This window comes from Sebastes umbrosus, chromosome 6 (assembly GCF_015220745.1).
Source record: "Sebastes umbrosus isolate fSebUmb1 chromosome 6, fSebUmb1.pri, whole genome shotgun sequence".
Classification (NCBI taxonomy): Eukaryota; Metazoa; Chordata; class Actinopteri; order Perciformes; family Sebastidae; genus Sebastes; species Sebastes umbrosus.
This window is the reverse complement of record NC_051274.1, coordinates 35,782,683-35,788,347: the sequence shown is the minus strand read 5'-3', so window position 1 is coordinate 35,788,347 and position 5,665 is coordinate 35,782,683. Positions and strand designations below refer to the sequence as shown.

Below are 5,665 nucleotides of genomic sequence, written 5' to 3'. Positions count from 1 at the left end.
TGAACACTCCGACACCAAACGGACTCAATGAGGACTCAATGAGGACTCTTTAGGTTCAGACTGTTTCAGTGTTCTTCACCCTCCAGACCACCACGGTGACCACATGATGAAACATGACCGTGCAGACCACCACGGTGACCACATGATGAAACATGACCGTGCAGACCACCACGGTGACCACATGATGAAACATGACCGTCCCCTTATTGCCATCCAGTGAGTCTAGTGTGTGGTCTTGAACAGTGAACCATGAACAGGCGGGAACAGTGGAACAGGGTTTAGTGGAGCTCAACATCAGGCTGCTTCTAGATGAACTGCTCCTCGCCTGGAGAGAAGAGGAGATCAGGCAGCAGCGGGGGGGCGGAGACTAAAAGCTGCGGTCCAGTCGGACAGTTTCCAGCAGCCTTCACTGAATTCACAGGAAGTCACAGAGACAGGTACTTCCTGTTAGATCCCATCTGTAGGCTACTTGTAGTTTTATTTCTATGAGTCAGTAGATCTCTGTGGAGACGTGTGTCTGCTGTTGGATTCTATCCTTTATTATTTCTGTCCACCTTGTAAAACACATAATGAGCACTAGTTTTAATAAGTGTTATATAAATAACCTTCATTATTATTATTATTATTATTATTATTATTATCAACCACTCCAGATGTTAACAGATGAAACCTTCACTGAACAACATGAGACTAATATCTACAAGAGAGAGAGTTGTGTCTTTCTACAACACATGGTGTTTACTGTCAGAACTAAGAGCCAATCAGCTCTCTGATCAGGCGACAGCCAGGCGTTTCCCATCATGCCCCTGGGTCTTGCAGTCGGTGCAGAGCAGCTGCGGCGCCTGGCTCTAAAGACTGCGGCCGCCTCGATCTCGTGAGGTCGTCGTTGCCCACGTGGTCACGACGTCAGAGCGAGTCGGACACAAATCTAATCAGCATGCATTACGCGGCGATCGCCGGTGATCCTCCTTGATTTTGAAATGTGGGATGTGCCCCCCCGATCATCACATCATCTCTGAGTCCAGCTCTCCTCCACCACAACATGTCCCTTAAAGGTGTCTTTTAACAAATGATCACCAAGACGTGAAGTGACTTTAAATATAAACTATATATCCTCTCCTCCTCCGTCCTTCTGTCCATCCTACCTTACATCCTCTCCTCCTCCGTCCTTCTGTCCATCCTACCTTACATCCTCTCCTCCTCCGTCCTTCTGTCCATCCTACCGTACATCCTCTCCTCCTCCGTCCTTCTGTTCATCCTACCGTACATCCTCTCCTCCTCCATCCTTCTGTTCATCCTACCGTACATCCTCTCCTCCTCCATCCTTCTGTTCATCCTACCGTACATCCTCTCCTCCTCCGTCCTTCTGTTCATCCTACCGTACATCCTCTCCTCCTCCATCCTTCTGTTCATCCTACCGTACATCCTCTTCTCCTCCATCCTTCTGTTCATCCTACCGTACATCCTCTCCTCCTCCATCCTTCTGTCCATCCTACCGTACATCCTCTCCTCCTCCATCCTTCTGTCCATCCTACCGTACATCCTCTCCTCCTCCGTCCTTCTGTCCATCCTACCGTACATCCTCTCCTCCTCCATCCTTCTGTTCATCCTACCGTACATCCTCTCCTCCATCCTTCTGTTCATCCTACCGTACATCCTCTCCTCCTCCATCCTTCTGTTCATCCTACCGTACATCCTCTCCACCTCCATCCTTCTGTCCATCCTACCTTACATCCTCTCCTCCTCCATCCTTCTGTTCATCCTACCGTACATCCTCTCCTCCTCCATCCTTCTGTTCATCCTACCGTACATCCTCTCCTCCTCCATCCTTCTGTTCATCCTACCGTACATCCTCTCCTCCTCCATCCTTCTGTCCATCCTACCTTACATCCTCTCCACCTCTGTCCTTCTGTCCATCCTACCTTACATCCTCTCCTCCTCCCTCATCACTGGACCCAGAAGGAGGCCGTCTGGATGTTGACATATTTCTTTGAATGCATTTCAATGGGAGGAATACACACCTGTGCCATGAGCGCCCAATCACCTCTAAGAGCCAATGAGAGGTGGCTGTCGCTGAGCTCCGCCCACCTCATCACCTCCTTCTTCATCCTACGGTTCTTCTCGACTTGGACACTGACGGAAAGTCAAAAGAAAAAGATGGATGCTGTCACATTCCTTCTCTTTCTTTCTTTTCTCTCTTTGAACTGGAAAACACAGGGTGATCCCTCCATCCCTCCATCCCTCCATCCCTCCATCCCTCCATCCTCCATCCCTCCATCCTCCATCCCTCCATCCCTCCATCCTCCATCCCTCCATCCCTCCATCCCTCCATCCCTCCATCCTCCATCCCTCCATCCCTCCATCCTCCGCTACAAACCACAACACATTTACTTTCTTTATTTATCCGCTCTCTTTTTGTTTGCTGGATCAATCATTTCACTCCTGTGAGAAACAGACGGATGGACGGATGGATGGATGGACGCCACTTCCTTCTACTCTGACTACTGATTTACAAACAGACGAGACGTCTATTTTTTAAGAGAAAACTATACGGAACATTTGAATGATGTTGATTTTGTTTTATTTGGTTTCCCTCTCTCTCTCTCTGTCTCTCTCTCTCTCTCTCTCTCTTTCTCTCTCTCTCTCTCTCTCTCTCTCTCTCTCTCTCTCCACTTACTGGATTTTATTTTTGCAAGAATAGGAGGACTTCCTCTGAGACTGTACTGATCTCCACCGACGCCACCGACAGGTGCAATAAACACTGGAGTTACACGCACACATTTAGAACATCTGTGTTACTATACTTCAGAGGACCTTTCCTTCACCTCCCGTCCAGATTATAAACCCTCAGCAAGATGTGACCTCCAGAGTGACCTCAGGTTCAGAGTGTAAGAATTCATCCCACGAAATAATGCACGCCATAGTTACCGTTAAAATACAGCAATGTATTCATATTTAGGGCGACACACCCTTTAAATATTAGCTTATGTTATCCAGTACTTCTCCAAGGTTGTGGTATAACTGGCCTAATTTTTTTTAAGTAATTTAATTTAATATTTTTATTTTTTTAAATGTAGAGATTTGAATCACAGTAGAGCCGAAACAATTAGTCAATTCATTGTATTGATGAATTGATTAGCTGATCGACAACGTCTCAAATGTAAAAACTGGCTGCTTGTTGGTCATTTATATTATTTTAAATTGAACGTCTTTGATAGTCGAGGTCCCGTAGAAACAAGGGGTCACCAAAGGTCAAAGGTCAAATGTTCTCTTCTCTAAACCGTGAAGTCAATGTCGTCCTCATAAGTATAGTAATACACACACACACACACACACCAGGGGGCCTACCTGGGCACTGCTGCTGCTGACCTCTGCCTCTGTGACCTCTAACCTTTGACCTCACCACTGTCTGTCGGTCCACTCGGACGCCTGCTCCTGATTGGCTGCGGGAGGCTGCAGGGCTGAACTGTGGTTGGTCAATTCAGGAAGGGGGGGAGGAAATCCCAGGTGCAAAAAATATAAATATAAATATAAATATATATATTAATGAAAAACAACTAATAAAAAATATATAGAGAAAAAAAGCAGATGTTATGTGAGATGGGATGCTTACACCCAGTGCTTCATGGGAAATGTAGTTTGAGGAAAACAAAGGTTTGCGATTTTCTGCTGAGGCAGAAACAACGGATTCTAAAGAAGAGATGAGCCGGCCGGTCTTCACCAGGCCGGTCACTACCAATGCATTTATCTTAGTATTGTTCATGTTATTTATTTGATATTTTGTTAAAACTGTGATTTTAATTGTACATATATAAACAGAAACCTTGAACATCCAACGGGACGCAGCGTCATTTGTTCTGTTTGTGAATTTGTTCCCTCATAAACCTGAGTCTCTAGTCTCTAGTCTCTACTTTGAGTCATTATAAAAGCTCTAGTTTCTCAGCTCAGCGTGAGAGTAGAGGAAGAAGAATTATAAAGTGGCTCTTATTTTTACAGCCAGACCAATGCTGGATGTTTGAGGCCAACGTGGATATTCTGGTGGAACGTTGGCTCACCAGCCTCGTCAGAAGCCTCGTTAGCAGCCTCGTTAGCAGCCTTGTCAGAAGCCTCGTTAGCAGCCTCGTTAGCAGCCTTGTCAGAAGCCTCGATAACAGCCTCGTCAGAAGCCTCGTTAGCAGCCTCGTTAGCAGCCTTGTCAGAAGCCTCGATAACAGCCTCGTCAGAAGCCTCGTTTAGCAGCCTTGTTAGCAGCTGGAACCAGACGTCAGATATCTTCCACAGAGATAAAACAAAACATTAATTTTGGACCTGCCAACATTTTTAAAATGATTCATTCACAATCATAATAATTTTTTCAGGAAGCCAAACTTTTATTTGGCACCTTTCTAAAAGCTCTGTGGATGTTTTTATTTTTTATATAATATTTGTCGACATAAAAATGTCGACAAAGGAAAAGCCAACACTAGGATCAGCATTGATTCATGGAGAGACTTTGGTCTGGTCAGCTAACATTACTGCCAAGCAGCTGAAATATAGAGTGATATTGTGCTTTTAGCTGACGTGTGTCTCCTCACTGTGTTGAGCGATGCTCGTTCATGTCTATGTAGAGCGAGCACAAGCGCCAGCAACAGGACGCTGACTTTAGTTGACTTAACGGACACAGGTGAAGCTGTTAACAAGACATTTCAGAGTTTGAGTGGATGGTTTGAACTGAAAGTGAAGATGAAGTGAGACACAGAGAGAGACGGAGCTGTTGACTCTGTGTTGATACTCCCAACACTCAGTTCCTAAAGGAAACCAACACTCACTGTGTGTGTGTGTATGTGTGTGTGTGTGTGTGTGTGCGCGCGCGCGTGCGGGCGTGCGTGTGCGTGTGCGTGTGCGTGTGCGTGTGTGTGTGGGAGGGGGGGGTTGTCTGGTCTTTTTCCACAGTTCACTGTAACTTGATATGTTTGTGTTTGGGAGTAATTCTCCCTGTGACTCAGACACAGATACCTACATATATACAGTATATATATATATATAGATATATACAGTATAGACACACACTGTCTCATACCTCCATTCTCTCACACACTCTCTTCATCTGTCCATCCAGGTGTCTTTTTTCCCAGCATTCCCCTCTCTAGTTGTCTGTTTATGAACACGTTCAGACCTGCGTGTTCTTTCTTTCTACCTGCTGCTCCGTTTCTACCTGCTGCTCCGTTTCTACCTGCTGCAGCTTTAATGTGACGTCATGACGCTCGTTGTCTTTGAGCTCAGATTTCTCACCTCGACACAGAATGACCTGGTCAGTCTGTGACCTGTTGACCATCTGTTTCTCATCCAGGAAGAAGACCGCTGACAGAACCTGGTGTCTCTCACCTCCTCCCTCTTCCTCCCTCCTCCCTCCTCTTCCTCCCTCCTCTTCCTCCCTCTCTCTGAACTCAGCAGTGTTTCCACAACAAACACAACAGGAGTTTTCTCTGCTCTGCTTTCTCACCACTTCTCATCACCTCAGTCAACGTGTTCTCACCGTGTGCACCATCCTGGTTCACACTGAAGTCACGTGGGATTTATTAGAGTTTGTGTTCAGTTAAATGAGACACACAGCTGACTGTTCTTCACAGTGATGTCATCACAGCTGACTCTGTTCTTCACAGTGATGTCATCACAGCTGACTCTG

At 46.0% G+C, this 5,665-nt stretch overlaps 1 protein-coding gene across 1 annotated transcript in view; it reads right to left on the bottom strand.

Moving 5' to 3' along the window:
- Window positions 1–5,665, bottom strand: part of tcea2 (transcription elongation factor A (SII), 2) — a 31,611-nt gene that overhangs the window by 2,906 nt on the left and 23,040 nt on the right. The window lies entirely within an intron of this gene.